Source organism: Scleropages formosus, chromosome 7, assembly GCF_900964775.1.
Source record: "Scleropages formosus chromosome 7, fSclFor1.1, whole genome shotgun sequence".
Lineage (NCBI taxonomy): Eukaryota > Metazoa > Chordata > Actinopteri > Osteoglossiformes > Osteoglossidae > Scleropages > Scleropages formosus.
In genome coordinates, this window is record NC_041812.1 from 33082591 (window position 1) to 33100131 (window position 17541).

The window sequence follows — 17541 nt, forward strand, 5'->3', positions numbered from 1 at the left end:
CAGAAGCATATATTTTGGCATCACAAAGCCCAGTTTATACTCTTTGCTGGAATTGTCAGATGTTACATGCTGAATTTTATATGAATTATGCTGCACTTTTAAAACAATTTATTCCTATTTGTAGCAGTTCACTTCCTTTCCTTCTGTTTTTTGAATCTTGCATGATACCATTCAGTTATATTCAGTGCATATATTCACACTTGTCTGATATGGTAAGTTTATACTGGTTAATACAGTCAGCTATAAAAACAGGTTGGCATGACAAATCAGGTTGCATCTGTCAGTGGTTGTAACCTGGAGGATGGAAAATTTACTAATCATGCTATAACATGTTTTTAGATCCTGAACTTTGGAAGTTATGACAGGGTTTTACCTGTACCCTGCATATGTACTGGTTCGTTGCAGATGATCCGGTTTCTCCTTTGTTCAGTTTCTGTTGGGTACTCTGGTCACCTTGGAATTCTCTGGACTAGGTTGTTTTTTAGTCGTTTTTTTTTTTTTTTTTTGACTTAGTCTCCAAACTGGACTTTTGACTTTTTACAGATGGCTTGCAGTAATTATCACACAATCTTCTGATCTTCGTCTTAAACTATTAATCTAAACTCAAATGGAGCTTTTTCCAAGGAGCTCATGTCTTGGAAGGAGATTAGTTTAATGAATAATAGCAACCCATCAAATATGCTAGTGCACCACACCAAGTCCACTGTAGTAAATACACAAGGAATGGGCATGATATTCCCCTGCATATACCTTAGAATATCCTGTATTATGTACCTCTTTAAGATTTTCTCAGGTAGCACCTAGTGAGAGAAAGAGTCAGGTAAAATGGGATTGAGAAGATTATGGGAAGAGCTGAAAAACCAATCTGCCAACTAAAGGAGGGGAAATAAATTCCATTTAGTGGTAATTCCACATTCTTGCTTCTGAGGTCCTAGAGGCCCACCTATGAAGTGAAATGATAAAAAGAGGAGTTGAAAGATGAGGAAAGTAAATATCTGAGTAGTTGGGCAACTATTTTTTGTAGGAGTGGTGATGATTTAGCAATGTGCTGCTGAAGACAGGGTAATAGGACGCCACCATCTGTTTACCATGTGCACCTATTGGAGTCACATGCATAAATTATCACACAACACACACACATTTTCAGAACCGCTTGTCCCATACGGGGTCGCGGGGGAACCGGAGCCTACCCGGTAACACAGGGCGTAAGGCTGGAGGGGGAAGGGGACACACCCAGGACGGGACGCCAGTCCACCGCAAGGCACCCCAAGCGGGACTCGAACCCCAGACCCACCGGAGAGCAGGACTGTGGCCCAACCCACTGTGCCACTGCACCCCCCTGCATAAATTATCAATGCCCTCAAAAGACCTGACCCACAGTTGCTACAGCTAAACATGAATGTCTTTTCAGAAAAGAGTGTGCCACAATAAATGTGTTATGAACATTCAAGGTAGAATTTTTGAACATCAAATGTTTTACAGTTTTTTTTTTGTTAGCATTTTTTCACCATTTTATTTTCTACAATTCCTGTGTACCTAGAGCAACATGTAATGTATTGATTAGAGCCACTGCTTTTGAACCTGAAGGTCACAGGTTCAAATCCTACCTCTTGCTGGAGTATCCTTGATTAAGGTACTTACCCTAAATTTTAACAATAAGATGGCAAGTGTTGTTGTTGCACTTGTTTAAGGGATACCAGTCAGCAGCTGACATTCGGTAAGGGTTTATGGGAAATATGTATCTGTATTTCCAGTCATTTAAGTTTTTTATTTTAATTTGCGTCAAAGTTGATAAAAATATTAAACTGAAAAGTTTAACAATATATTTCATTTGCTATAGACAAGATTGCCTTTTCTGTAAATAAATTGAGGGACATCTATTAAGCTTTCATTCATTGTATAGATAAGCTGACAAACACTGGACATACTTATTGGATTTTTCAGTGGCATTGAGAGGAGGTTGTGGAGATGAGACATTTTTATGTTTAATGAACTACTTTAAATTTTACTGCCCTGTAACAGGGGGCGTGGTGGCATGACAGGCCTGTACCTGCTATGTGGCAGGTCTGGGGTTCGAGCCCTGCCTGTGGTGCCCTGCAATGGACCAACATCCCGTCTGGGATGCCCCCCCCCCACCAAGCCCTGCGCTGCCCAGCTAAGATCTGGCGTACCACGACCCCACCTGGGGCGAACGATTGTAGAAAGTATGTGTGTGTGTGTCTGTGTGTGTGTGTGTGTGTGTGTGTGTGTGTGTGTGTGTGTGTGTGTGTTTGTGTGCGCGTGTACGTGTGCGTGTGCGTGTGCGTGCCCTGTGATGGACTGAAGTCCTGTCTAGGGTGTGCCCTCCCTTTAGCCTTGCAGCCAGTGGTTCTGGAGCAGGCTCCGGACTACCACTCTACCAACTCTGCCTTGGACAAGCAGTTAATGAAAATGGATGGATAATATTAATTTTAATGTAGTGTGAAGTTAATAAAAATAATAAAATAGGAGTGTTACACTGAAGTTAGAAGTTAAAAAAAACAACAAAATAGAAGTGTTACTGCAATATAGTGGCATCATGTCCAGTTCATAAACCGTTATACAATTTATTTCTGATACAGCAGAGCACTATGACTCTGCACCACTGTGACTCTGAACTCTATTTTTTATTTATTATAGTTTTGTCTGAGGTTTTTACAGAACCTAACCCTTTAATAAAATGGTGGTATGATCTCTGACATACCAACACATGCTTTTATGGATATTGTGGTGGAGTCGTCTGAACAAGGGGCAGGAAGGCTCACACAAAAACAGATTTTCAGTTCAGGAAATGAAAAGTGATCTTGAATTTTAGACTCTTCTCTTTAGATGACTCTGTGTTCATAGTAGCTGCATCACTACTCGAGAGCAGTGGAGCCTGTGTAAGACAGTGATGTGTTTTGTCAGTATCCATTTTTTTGAATTATAGATACCAACCTTGGCTGGATTAACCCTAAAGTCATTCCCCTTTTTAACCTGTGCCCATTTAAAGAAAAGTGACTGTTTCAGCTTTCCACCTTTGTGTGCCAGCTGAAGTGTTCAGCCCCTGTGCCAAGGTAGCCCACACCAAACACTTGATCCCATGGTCATTTCCTTTTACCTACCCCACAGTTCCTCATGCTCAACTGAAAACATGTCAGTAGTTTTTAAGTCCTCACAATATCATGATAAGTGGTCAGGCCCTACCCCACAGTTACTGTACTTATGATCAGTCACTAACAACTCAACAACTCAGGCACCTTTTCATACATCACAATGACAGTTGTTCATTCCCTATACGTATGACCTACTCTTAGCCCCTATTATCTCCCCTACTATTTTACATCAGAATAACTCGTAGATGGAACGTTAGTCGAATTTTAGATAATTTTGAAAGATATTAGTTTCTTGTGAGTTTTATTTACTTATTAAAAAAACATGCTTTAATAAATTTTGTATTGGTCCAGTATGCTGACAGCAGCTGCAGTGAGACCAAAAACATTTGGTCTCACAAGTGCTGATAAAAACAGTTACATTTACATTTACACGTATTGATTTAGCAGACGCCTTTGTCCAAAGCGACGTACATCTCAGCAAAAGTACAATTTATGCATTACATTAAGAGAAGGAGACATAGCCGCAGACATGAAAGTCTCAAGCACACCTAGTTTGTTCCCTACCACTTGCTGTTCATCGTTCGAGTAGGTGCATAAGACACAGGATAGACAAATCCCGATACCCTCCCACTATTTTTTTTAAAAAATACACACACACACACACATTTTCAGAACCGCTTGTCCCATACGGGGTCACGGGGAACCGGAGCCTACCCGGCAACACAGGGCGTAAGGCCGGAGGGGGAGGGGACACACCCGGAACGGAACGCCAGTCCGTCGCAAGGCACCCCAAGCGGGACTCGAACCGCAGACCCACCGAAGAGCAAGACCCGGTCCAACCCACTGCGCCACTGCGCCCCCTTTTTTTAAAAAATATTATAAGATAAAGGGGGTGTGGTGGCGCAGTGGGTTGGGCCAGGTCCTGCTCTCCAATGTGTCTGGGGTTCGAGTCCCGCTTGGGGTGCCTTGCGACGGACCGGCGTCCTGTCCTGGGTGTGTCCCCTCCCCCTCCAGCCTTACGCCCTGAGTTGCCGGGTTAGGCTCTGGTTCCCCGCGACCCCGTATGGGACAAGTGGTTCAGAAAATGTGTGTGTGTGTGTGTGTGTGTGTGTGTGTGTGTGTGTGTGTGTGTGTGTGTGTGTGTGTGTGTTATAAGATACACAAATGAGCAAGTACAATGCCAGAGTAGTGGCTGAATAAAGGTTGTATCTGGGGATCCTTCTGGAGTTATGATGCGTGAACAGTTACACCATAGATGGATGATCTGAAGAGATCTTGGGTGAAGTGGATCTGGAAAAGGTGGGTTTTCAGACCCTTCTTGAAAGCAGACAGAGTTTCCGCAGTTCTGAGTGACAGGGGAAGGTCATTCCACCACAAAGGACCCAGAACCGAGAACCTCCGAGCTTGCCTTTCGTGTGCGGGACCACCAAGCGAGCAGAAATAGATGAGCGAAGGGGCCTGGCTGGGGTGTACCGGTTAATTAAGTCTTGTAGATAGCTGGGAGCAGTTCTATCGATGCATTTGTACACAGTAACCAGGGTTTTGAATTTGATTCAGTCAACTATAGGAAGCCAGTGCAGAGAAACACAACTCGTGCAGCAGCATTCTGTAGAAGCTGTAGAGGTTTGATGGCATTAGCAGGAAGAATACAGAAGAATATTCCTAAATGTAAGAATGAAGGGACAGTAATCACGATACAAAGAGTGCTCTTCATATCATTTAATGCAATTTTCATCTCACTCTTCCTTTACTTTTATCCTGAGCCAAAAGAAGTCTGTGTACATTTAAGAAGAAAAGACACTGGGGAAAAAAAGCCAAGTGAGTTCCTGAAGAATATGGCTCATATTAATGTGAAGATATTGCTTCACCTCATCTGAACTTAATTAGAGGCCCAAACTCTGCCTGCACGGGCACATTGCCACAACCGGCTCAGATGGGTGAGGATGTGAGCGTTGAGCTGATCTCAGTGCTGGGTCGCTGTGGCGTTGGACTGAACCCCACGTGGTACAGAGCATGCTTTTTCATCGTGCCTAGACATATGGACATCAAGTAGACTGTTCTCTTACGGAGGTGGCCCATTAAACCTTGCTATGTTTTGAAACCTGTAAGATGTCATTCTTTCCTTCTAAGCCTGAAATGTCAATTAGAGCTCATACCCTCTATAGCTGTTTATTTTCTTTTGTAGCAACATCAGGTTTGGACTCTGTTTACACAATGGCATGCACTGTAATGTTTCTCTTTATGCTCTCCCTGCTGTAGTTATGTTTTTTAGATATATTTGTGCAATAAATCATAGCCATTTAAACCAGTTGATTTAGAAGCTGGGCTACATGGTTGTGCAGTAGATAACACTGAGTCTCACAATACCTGAGCTCTTCGGGTTTAAATTTGAATCTGATTCAGTCCGTGTGGAGTTCGCATGTTCTTCAAGTGTTTGCATGGGTTTCCTCTTGCTCCCCCAGTTTCCTCCCGTTGGCATAACACATAGCTGTGTTTTAGGTTAACTGGTGACTCTCAATTGTCCTTAGTATTGTAACGACCCGTGTTACTGTTCTGAGTGGGAAATGTGTTTATTGTAATTGGTTATCTTTTGGTGACGTACGGAGAATATAAGGGGGTAATTGTGTCTGCCGGGGGGGGGGAATAAGAAGAAAGCCAGGGGATGCTAAGCAGGCTGGAAAGGCTGCCTAGAAGCACAGGTCCTGGAGGAAACGCGGTACTTGGACCGAGGGCGTTATTTCACTGTGTGCGGTGTTCGAATAAAATGTTCGAAATGAATGCTGCCTCTGCATCTTTCTTCGCCCCATCCAGTATGCATTTTTGTGAGTGAGGAGTGTGTTGGAGTGGCTAGCTGTGACAGCCTGACATCCTGTCCAGTGTGTACTCTGACTTGTCTAGTGCTCTGAACTTTTAGGATAGGCTCAAGACCACCGTGACCCTAGCTTAGGTGAAATGGTTCCTGGTAGTGAGTGAGTGAGTGAGAACCTTACTTATGAAATGCTATTTGGCTATGAAGTGGACAGTTGTGGTTTCTGCAGAGGCACATACCACTGCACATAAGCTAGCAGTTTGATGCATGGTGTTAGCCAGACCAGTACAAACATTTCTCACAAGTCAGTTGCTGTTATGGTTCCCGCATTTGTTAAGCAGCATAGGACTAAATATAGGCTGAGGCCTTCTTAAGCTGCTCCACGGGGATGGGGACCAGTGCCTGGCAAACTATTTACAGGAAGTATATTTAAGGTCAATTACAGGGAGCAGCGACAGCGGCTGGATGCTCTTTAAAGACGACTTTAGACAGCCTTCTCTCAAAGCTTTGGCAGTTTAGTGTTTCTTTCTAGAGCAACTGGAGAGGACTGATTTCGTTTAATGCTATGCCATGGTTACCACATACTGACTGGTGAGATGTGCAACTGCTCTGAAGATTGTGTCTGCAAGTGCACTGGGTCAGAGTTAGGGTATTTGCTCAAAATGCTTTGTGATGGATTTGAATGCCAGTGTGATCTGTAAGGCTATGTGCATATGATACAGATGACTGATGAAAGCAAAGAGTACAAGGGTTGTGCACAACTTATGGGAAAAAATGTGGTAGTTTTGGTGCTCTGTTACAACTAACATCTGTAAATAATCAGATTTTAAGAAATGTCGGGATATTCACCAGTAGGAATATTGAGAAAAATCAATTTCCCTAATTTAATCCTGATTTAATTTTATTTGATCAGTCCAAGAAGAGATATTCATAAAAGTAGAAATGGCAGAATATCCAGTATGTCATGGTGCTGTGGGCACATTACTGGACGATATGTACAGAATTTATGCAAGAGGACAAGAGTACTTGGGGGTCAAGAACCATACATCAATGCAATTGTTGTAACGGCCTGTAACAGCCAATGTGCACCATACTCTCTCCAAATTCAAGTACTCTGCTTCTTCCTGTCTGGAGAATTATACAAAAAAATAAAGAAAATAAAGCTTAATTCTTCTCAGTTTTAATGCTGTAGCACCTATGAATGTTGGCAATTGTCATAAAAAGCCTGACATTTTCTTTGTTTATTTTAGCACTGGTAAAATATTGCGTGATGTTCTTTGGCCATGCGGTTCTATAGTGGGTAAAGACATACATTTCTGGTTCATGCCCCTGCATGGGGAGCTTTCTACAGGCTGCCTGAATTTAGTCAGGTAAAATATCTAGCTGTGCAAATGGATTTAAAGGTAAAAATTCTGAACTATTTAAATTGCTTCAATAGTGTTTGCTAAGCAAGATAATATTAATAATAATAAAGTCTTGCTTTTGAAGTACAGGAGCAGCCTTGTAATGTGACACTAAGGCCATAGTTCACATATTGAGCTGCTGCTTGTGCTGGTTATGGACCCGGCTCGGCATTCCTCTGTGCAACCACACCTCCGTGCTCCATCAAAGACCTTCTGAAAGTGTCATCCTGCACACAATTAATAATACTGAAGGAGTAGTGGCTGTCTTCTCAACCACAATAAGGGTCTTTCAGATAAATCTGGGATGTGGAAAAACACCTTCTAGAGGCCTTTCTTGATGTAGAAGTACAGAGAAAAAGTATGCATAAAAGAAATATTCTGGTACTGCACCAAAATGGTTTTTGTTGGCATTATCAAAGTTTTCATCTCGAGTTGTTTAAGTGAAAGAGACAGTCCAGTTTAGTAAGTGTTCAGTGCATTAAAAACTTGCTTGGTATGAGTTTTCTATCATGGCGGTATACACACACACACATTCTCAGAACCGCTTGTCCCATATGGGGTCGCGGGGAACCGGAGCCTACCCAGCAACACAGGGCGCAAGGCCAGAGCGGGAGGGGACACACCCAGGACGGGACGCCAGTCCGTCGCAAGGCACCCCCAGCAGGACTCGAACCCCAGACCCACCAGAGAGCAGGACTGTGATCCAACCCACTGCGCCACTGCACCCCCCTTTGGCGATATACAATGCTCATTTTACACAAAACCCTTGTCAAACTGATGATTATGCCATAGTAATCACTAATAAGAAAAATCATCAGTTGAAAGTTTATGTCTGAAACATTTTTGTTTTGCTCAGTGATAAACTGAGGCAGTATGACAGAACTCTTCACACACCCAAGCATACACACACTAGAATAGTGCTTTTCAAATTCTCCCAGACAAACTGAGACACACGTTCAAATCAAACTGAAATAACTCTTTTATAGCGTTGAGCCCCAGCACCGCTTCCTCACTGGAGATTATTTTGGTAAGAAAATCGTACATGAAATTCAACTGCCTTCTGATACCCATAAAGAGTTCACTGGACGGCTCTACTGAGTGGTGAGGAGTTGGGCACAGAAGGAACTATTCACCTGTAGGGGGGTGCTGGGAGTTGAAAGATTGCACTTCTGATGGGATGGGATGAAGCCTTGGGGTGGTAGTAGAAGGGGGGTCATTCAAAGAGCTGTTTGTCTCAGTGTTGGAGTCTTCAGCATGTTGGTGGTTGGCACAGGCATTCCTGTTAGTGCTTGGGCAAAAGGTAGTTATATATTTTTATAATTGTTATATATACATTTCTCTGTGTTTTGTTTGTTATATTGCTATTCTGTCCAGGACTTTCACACCTGTAACTTACAATAAATCATATTTTTGAACACTCTAGTACATGGTGTAAAATATCATCATACCAAGGATGGGAGGACATTGTCCCAGAGATAGTGATCACTGTGGAGGCTGGAATTTTTCCACCGTCTTTTATCACTGTTATTCCAGGGAAAGGCAAAGTATTTGAGAGAGAGGCAAAGTGTATTGGAATCTAAGTAATGGGAGACAAACTACATTTCCCAAGGTGCCTCTTGATAACTAAGGGATGAGCAGAAACAGAAGCATGAATAAGGTCATTTTGTGCGTTTGCTTTTATGTGTGTGTGTTTTGAGATTGTGCATATGCTCGAGCAGCAATGTCTGAGGTACACGTTTATCATTTCCATATTTTAGACAATTTTGATCATTGGCATGCTTTTTCCATGCTTTTTGTCAGAGCATGTTCTTGAATGGCTTGATTCATAGCAAGCACTTGGGTGCTTGGGTGTTGTTTTTCTTTCATTAACAGGATTCCGCAGTGGGGCTTCTCTATCCCCCTCCCTCTCTTTCTTCTCTGGGAGAGGTCTGTGCATGTACACATGTGTGCAAAATGGAGGTGCTTGGGTTTGTTTTTATTTTAATCAATGCTAACAAAGATCATATGTAATTAACTCCCTAATGTAACATTAGAGAGTGTGAACATCAGTGGTGATTGGTAATAAGCAATTTTTTTGTACATTTGCATATACAAAATTTTTGTATTGTGAATTATATATAAATATTGTAAAATAAATGGTTTTGGTTTCCCAGGGGAATACACAAAGATAAAAGCATTAAATACACTAATAATACAGTTCAACCTAATGTGAGGATGTTTATAGAAGGTTTAAATCTGGTAGAGTGGGTGAGGGCACCATGCTCTAACTTTCTTACATCATAATATACTACCTACTGATGAGTTGTCTGAGAAGACATCCCTCCTGTTCTTGTCACTGATTGTCTCTCATGGTGGATGCAGGTAAGAGGTCATCCTGTTCATTAGTAGAGTACTTGTTTGGGCAATGAATCCTATGGCTGAGATTCCATTGCAGCCAGTTAACTAGCTTTGCCTTGGGAATGTCCTACCCATTGCAACCCATTGGGAAGCTATATCCTGGGAATGTCCTCACTCCCAGTCCACACTGCAGAGAGAGTACATATCATCCAGCTGCTAAATCAATAAGGCCGGGCTGCTCTGTGTATATGCAAGTGACAACATGTGTTTGTGGGTGGGATTAGATAGAGCTGATCTGGAAAGACACAGCAGGATGTGGCCACATTTCTCTTATCCTGAGTAGCCACCTTATTGAATTTAACATTCCATATAAAGCATCTCTCAGGAGCAGCAAACTGCAGCTCATTCCTTCAGTCTCATTCAATGCAGTGACAATTTTCTTTACAGCACCACCTACAAAGGATGAATTTGTCTTTTTACCAAGGGAAACAAATATTAATTGACAATTGTTAATTGACTTTTTGATTTAATTGATTTTTTTAGATAACCGTAAAATAAATATTTAATTACAATGAATTACTGAAATACTGAGGTATACAAAAATCTAAAAGTCACATTTTAGTCAGCTTAAGTTGTTTGGGAAACCAAGTAGCAGTAATACAGTGATTGTTATTGATTATGAAGTCCAAAATTGGATGGCAGTAATATGGTGCAGTGGGACATGCTGCTGCCTCATAGCACCTGAGCTGTTAAGGTTGACCCTGTGTTTGCATAGGTTTCCTCCCACAATTCAAAGACATAAGCTTCAAATAGATTTGGTCATTTTAAGTTCCTTGTGGTGTGTGAACATATGACTACCCTACAATGGAGTAGCATCCTGTCCAACGGGTACCCTGATTAGCCCTGTGCCCTGTGCTTCCATGGTGGGCCCTGGACCAGGATAACTTGGCAAAGCGGTTAATGATAGCGAGTATTTGAAATATATTTTAAGGGAAAATTCAAGATTAAGTATCTTTCTCAAGGGTGTTACAGCAAGAGCAGGAATCAAACCTGACTTTTTTGAGTGCAAGGCAAAGGCATTACCCGGTACACAATGTGCTGGCACTTAAACCTTCAGTCATATTTATGTGAGTGTGACAGAGCAATGGAGTTATGGGGTCAATTAAAGCATCAAAAATCAACCCTTAAGGCACTAGGTATTGCGTAACACTCTAATAGCACAACATGTGCTAATCTAGTCTTTGGTGTAAGATTGAACAAATCCTAGTTTGAATCTTGAATAAATCAGTAAATAAATGCTGCTGGGATATGAACTACTGAGGATACAAGAACTGCAGGACGAGAATTTGTGAGTCTTAGCCCGGTGCATATTTGTGCTGCTGCTCTGAGCCTTTTGGGGACTCTTTACACGGCTGTGCAGTGGCTGCCAGCAACAACATGGCCTGGAACGACCTGCCTGACACTCCTGCAGTATGCGCACACCATGAGTGATTCCTGGTCTGCCACTGTAATCACTTTTACCTTCACGCAATAAAACAGTGTCAGTACTAATCAATATGAGGTAGTCCGACCCATTTCAGAGTATTTATTGCTTGCATACTGTATGTATTTCCGCGTGTTTGTGTGTACATCTCCCATGCACTTTTTTTTTTTGCTGTCATGGTGAGTGCTAATGGTCTCCAGAGATTTTTTTTTAATTTTCCAGACAGGAGCATTTAGGAGCTCTCATTCATTTCTAAAAGCTGAGAGGGGACATTCAAAGCCCCCAACAACCCCATCTTCATGTTTCCAGATAATGATGGATCACATGGAAGATCCCAGTTTTTATGGAAGTTCAGGGCCCTTTATTTGAGACATGTGAGAAAAACACAGACAAAAATCTGAAAGGGTATTGAAGTCCATGCTCAATACAGGAGCTGAAATGACCTGAACACACTGTTTTTATGGACCCCTGGTGGTGGAAAACAGTAGCTCCGTGCAACAGCGAATCCCAGTCTGTCTTTGACCAAGGCTTCCTGTTGGACTGTAAAGGTAGAACTTTAAATTGTGTTTTTAGTATTTATTTTATGTTTTTTCACTATATTTTCCTGTTTTTACGTGATTGCAGTTCTCCCATGCTCTTGTGCGTTCTTGTATACTTCCTTATCCTAACCCAAACCCTGCCCCATTGCTGCACCCCCAGTACTGAGCACTGTATTTCATGTGCTCCCTTCCAGCAATGCTGCATCTTTTAGGCCTTCCTGTCTCAAAGTGGTTCTTCCCCTTCTCTTGCCTGAGGGCTGTGTGGTGGTTGAAAAGAGAATTGAAAAAAGGAGTGGCTTCTTATGCATTCATCTAAAAATATGAGGTGGGAGAAAAAGGGAAGCTGGAGGGGAGGCTGAAAAATAAACGCAAGAAAACCCCGTTAATCCTATTGATTGGATGCAGTGACGTGCAATTCCAGACTGCAAAACACTGGGTTTGATCTATATCACAGAGCAAATTTCATTCTTACAGCAGCAAAAATTAAATGTACTTTTCATTGTGTTCTCCTCTGCTTTCCCAGAGCTGTCCCAACTATCCTATTCACCCTCACAAAGTACGGAAGCTAAGAGCCTCCCCCGCACTCTCTTCTATGTCTGTTTTTCCCACCCCCTCTCTTTCTTTTCCACCCCTCTCCCCACTCTATTTCTCCCTTTCTTCCGCCCTGATCTCCTCCTCCCCTCTGTAGTGTGCTGGCAGACTGCAGACGGGAGGTTTTCTTTGGCAGATAAATCACTTTCTCTTTGGCTGGACCCGGCTTGGCTGCCAATCCAAACTGGAGTGTGCTACTGGCTGAGTGTGTGGAAGGGGGCGGACTCTCGGCTAGTAATGAAGACTTCTCTTTTCATCCTAGATCCCAGACACTGAGTGCACATCCAGGGGGTACAGCTCTAGGATCTGTACCACACCACACTCCTTTACGGATACACAGGACTAAGTAGAAGGTAAGACTTGTCTTCTGCTCATCACCTTCTCAAGCTGTTTGTCTAGACATCTGTCTGCCTGCTTTCTGCCAACCCTTCCGACACGCATAAACTTACATCCTAAAGTTTAATTAGTGTTCTGTATCTTGTGCCGGTGAGGTACTTTTTTATTTTTCTTTGTCTGCAGGAAGGTTACCATGCATATCATGAACAGAAATATTAGTTTAGTGTTTTTTTCATTAACCACTCAATACTGTTGACAGACAGACACATAGACAGCAGACGTTAGGCTGTTTCCACTGTATGTGTGTGTGCTTCAGAGTCAATGCTGCAGTGCTGATCTTCCAGTGGGTAACTGTCAGTAGGGAGGGTTGGTTGGATTGTGATGGTTGCAATGATGTATTGGGAGGCATTGCTTATTTTTCTCAGCTGCAGAATTTTTGCTGGAGCCAGTCAATGGTCATCTGATGCATGACAGCAGGCGCTTTGATGTTATTTTCAGGTGCCTTGACCCAAGCCACCTGGGTCATGACCTGAACTCCCCTCCTCCCAGCCGTCTGGTGATGTCCAGACCTGTCTACTATAGGCCAGATTCTGAAGGAATATTTTTGTCTTCTCTACATGGACCTCTTCCATTTGTCTGAGACTAACCTAACACTCATGTCCCACAGAAAAATACTTTCTGCCCTGTTTCCTCCATTCTGACATAATTCTTTATTATTTTTTGTTTAAATACACAAGCAGAGGGGGGTGCGGTGGCGCAGTGGGTTGGACCGCAGTCCTGCTCTCTGGTGGGTCTGGGGTTCGAGTCCCGCTTGGGGTGCCTTGCGGCGGACTGGCGTCCCGTCCTGGGTGTGTCCCCTTCCCCCTCTGGCCTTACGCCCTGTGTTGCCGGGTAGGCTCCAGTTCCCCGTGACCCCGTAAGGGACAAGCGGTTCTGAAAATGTGTGTGTGTGTGTGTGTACACAAGCAGACAGTCTGACTTTGGAGCCTTTCAGAAACTGTTTTGAAACCTTTCCTGGAAGTAATGGAGGATATGCCTTTAAGAGCCCTAAGTGACTTTCCATTAGTAGCTCCTGGGCCCTGAGAACGACGAGTTCCCACATCGATGAGTGAAAGGTGCACAGTAGCCTGGGCTAATTTAAAAAACACAAGCATGCAGTGCTATGTGGAGAGTTGTCTGGATAAATGGGCTCTCCAGACCAACCTGTAGAAAGAAAGCCAGGGGTGAGGAGTGGCCAAACTCTTCACAATAAAAGAAGGGATGATGAACAGTGCTACTGATGGCACATTTGTCACACTAATTATAGATTAGTTATTAATTTGGTTACCTTAACCTTAGGTTACCAGGCACTATTGGCAATTGCTGCAGCCAAATCTGTGTAGTACAATGGGGTTGCTTGTGTCTATTCTTGTGGAATCCATCTATTTGTGTTATCAGACTGACTCTGTGCCTCATATTACATTTACATTCTGTCAGCCAGAGATTTCCTGTCCTTTTTTCTCACCCTGTCAAAGTAACGGTTGTTTTAACCAGATGCTTGAAAAAAAAGGATGGATTTGGGTGCTGTCTGGGGCACTAACTCATACTCATGGTGTACACACCAATCATGTACATGTATATGAGGCAGTCATATTGGCTTATTATGGTGGTCAAATCGGGTTAATCACAGGGTGTATGGAAAATGATTTGAGCGCCAGTGTTGACAACAGGGATGTATTGATGAGAGAGTTAATGTTAATTTGTTAATGATGTAAGATTAACCCCACTGAAAAAGTGGCTGATGCTGGAATAATGACTGTTGAAATGTGTTGTCTAAGTGTGATTGTTGCTGAGATTTTTTAAAAAAAGGTTAATCTGAGAGAAAAAGTGAGTTGGTTTGTTATGGTTAATTCTAAAGAAAGGATGTACTGTGAGTAGAGTTAACTGCAGAAAAAAATGCATTCATGAAGTCGGTTACTCACACAGGAGTAAAATACACAAGAAACGCACATTGCTGAGGCATGGCTTATCACAAAGGAAGGGAGTGTTGGTGAGGTTGGCTTAATTCCACATTACAGGAGAACTGGTGAGGTGGTCTTAATCACACACAGTTTTCCAGATAGTAACAGATGTCTACAGTGAAAACAGATATCAAGAAAGGAAAGATGAGGGAGACTGTGAGAGGAGAGACCTAGTGACCATTTCAGTGCTTGTAAAATAAAAGTGATACTTCAATTTTCAACCTGAGGTCTGTCTTTGACAGATGGGAATGATTTTGTTTAGAGCTCAGTATAATCACATCCAGCATAACTGTGTAAATTAAAACACAGTGGTCAGCGTTATGGACAAGATCTCATTTTTACAGGAAATACTAACATAATAATCCTTATAATCAATAATCCCAATAACCACCCCTTGCACTTACTTCTCCAAAGGCTGTAATAAGTGTAAATTTTTATATGTGTGTTAATTGAGAGAAAATTTGAACAAATTTAATTACACTATGTCTACAACACACTTTTCCTGCATGGCCTTCTTCACCCTGTTCCATATTCAAGACCTGAATGCTCACAGCATTCTGTTTAGTTGACACAGAGACTGTAGATAAATGGAGCTGTCATTGTGTGCGGTGGGTTTTCTCTTTGCTCTCTGTGTAGCTATAAATCAAGTGCGAATTTGTTTTAACTCTTCTATCATGGTCAGCTGTAGCTACGTCTGTAGCTGTTTTGTTTCGTGACTTTGGCCACCTGTTGTTCACTCAGTTGTGTGGTTCTTACTCCAGCCACACGAGCAACACTGTTGATTAAGGCAAATGAATGGACATCAGTTCATTGTGCATAAAGCTGTATATATCCATTACGCTACATGTTTTGCTATATCTATATTTTGAGTGGCAGATATTTAAACCCTTTAAAATTGTAAGAGACATCTTAAAATTATGCTTTACTGCTTACCGTTTATTGCTTTCTCCCTCACGTTCCCTTTCGCTTTAGGGTATTTTTCCCTACATTTCAGTATTCAGACTTTATGCTTGGTTCAGTCTGTTACCCTGATTAATGTATATTAATTTTTTGCTGGGGCACTTATAACTCAGTAAAGTTCCAAATGGCCATATGGAAACTGCCATTACTGTCTACTTATACTCCTCAGTATTCATCTCCATATGACAACCCCTGCAATCCCCCAGAGCCTGAAAACTTTGTGAAACCCCTGTTAAATTTATTCTTGCACTGGCATTTGTACTGTTACATTTCAGCCTAATAGATGAGGTGTCACCATACAGACAGAGTTTTCTTTATTTGCTGTGTCATTCTGGGGATTGCTGCATCCTATCTTGCATGTGGTTCATGCAATATTGCTGGGGATCAAATGCAGTATTCTGAAAGGCTTATTTGACTTAATGAGTGTCAGAGCCAGAGGATAAAGTTAAAACAGAACAGTCTAACAATTTTTACCTTATATTATTATTTAGTCACTTAGTGCATTTATCCAACGAGAATAAAATTAGCCTTGGCATAATGTTAGCCATGGCATGGTTCCTTGTTATAATAAGAATGTCAGGAATATTCTTTTTATTTTCTTGTGGCATTATCTGCTGAGGCTGCCTTTATCTATCAGGTGTAACACATCCATGTAACATGAAGCCCATATGCAGCTTCTGTAAAATGGAGTTAAAGGCTTTAACTGCAGATGTAAGAAACAGCCACGTATGTATGGATATATCACCATGACCTATGTGGTAGAGTGGGCAAGGGCTGCACTTTAGGATTCTGTCTTCATACAGCTGTGTAAGTCTCATTTCCTTCTGTGTGTAGTTTTAAATTACAAAGGATATGAGAAAAAAGTCTTTCTTATATAAACCATGTGTGGCTATCATGGATGGAGAAGGAAAAAAGCTTTTAATGTGTAGTGTTAAAGAAATGTGAACACATACATCCTGTCAAAAGTTTTATTATTTTCACACATTGTTGACTTCCCCTTTCTTACCAGTGTGAGCTGGCAGGTATAGCTGGAAGGTGAGTGCAAAGTAAGTCTGTTTCCTTTCAATAACTTATCTCTGAGATAAGCCTGGCAAGTGTGTGCTGGCAAGATGCTACAGCAGGAATTTCAGGGAGACTGGAGCCAGAATTTTAGTTCTGCAAATGGCAGTGGCAAGATCAAGGCAGGAGGTGACAACCACATGACACACAATTGTGTGACAATGCAGGGGGGGGGGGGGGGGCACAGGGGCACGGGGGCATAGTGGCGCAGTGGGTTGGACCAGGTCCTGCTCTCCAGTGGGTCTGGGGTTCAAGTCCCGCTTGGGGTGCCTTGCGACAGACTGGCGTCCTGTCCTGGGTGTGTTCCCTCCCCCTCTGGCCTTGTGCCCTGTGTGTTGCCGGGTAGGCTCCGGTTCCCCACGACCCCGTATGGGACAAGCGGTTCAGAAAGTGTGTGTGTGAGTGTGACAATGCTATGAGTAGCAGGGACCTGGCTCAGGGTATGACAAAAATGTTTACTGTGCATTTTTTATTTTCTTACCATATAGCCTTATCTAAAGAAATTTGCATAGCTTAATTTCCACACATTACCTATTTATGCTTCTTCATGCTGACTTTTTGATTAGCACTTGCTAAAAAGCTTTAACCCCTGCTGTATACTGCAGCCCACGTGTCTTTACGTTGCAGGAAACCACCATTGTTGACAGTGAAATTCTCTAGCTTGCTCACAGCACGAGTGGAGAGATAGTGCATGTCAAGCTCCACAGGCTGCCAGTTTATGGTTGTTGATTTGGGGCTGCACCATATTTGCTTAACCCTGGAAAGCTGTCCTGCTGCCAATTAGCACCTATTGATCCGTACTGTGCTGTGCTGCAGCAGTAGTGTTAGTCTTGGATTTCTGAAGTTGTGGTTTTTCCAAACCTTACTGTTGTGGCAAGTCTTAGCATGTTTTCCAAAAACATTTGTATGGT

The 17541-nt window shown here is 42.4% G+C and overlaps 1 protein-coding gene across 6 annotated transcripts in view; it reads left to right on the forward strand.

The window, feature by feature from the left end:
* The window catches only part of znf469 (zinc finger protein 469), a 162604-nt gene that overhangs the window by 108077 nt on the left and 36986 nt on the right, over window positions 1-17541 (forward strand). For 5 of the 6 annotated variants that reach the window (XM_018765036.2, XM_018765034.2, XM_018765039.2 and 2 more), the window contains one exon: window positions 12538-12628. The exons of the other annotated variant lie outside the window; for it this stretch is intronic. The gene's annotated coding sequence lies outside the window, so the exon portion shown is untranslated. The remainder of the gene's footprint in view (window positions 1-12537; window positions 12629-17541) is intronic. 6 annotated transcript variants of the gene reach the window in all.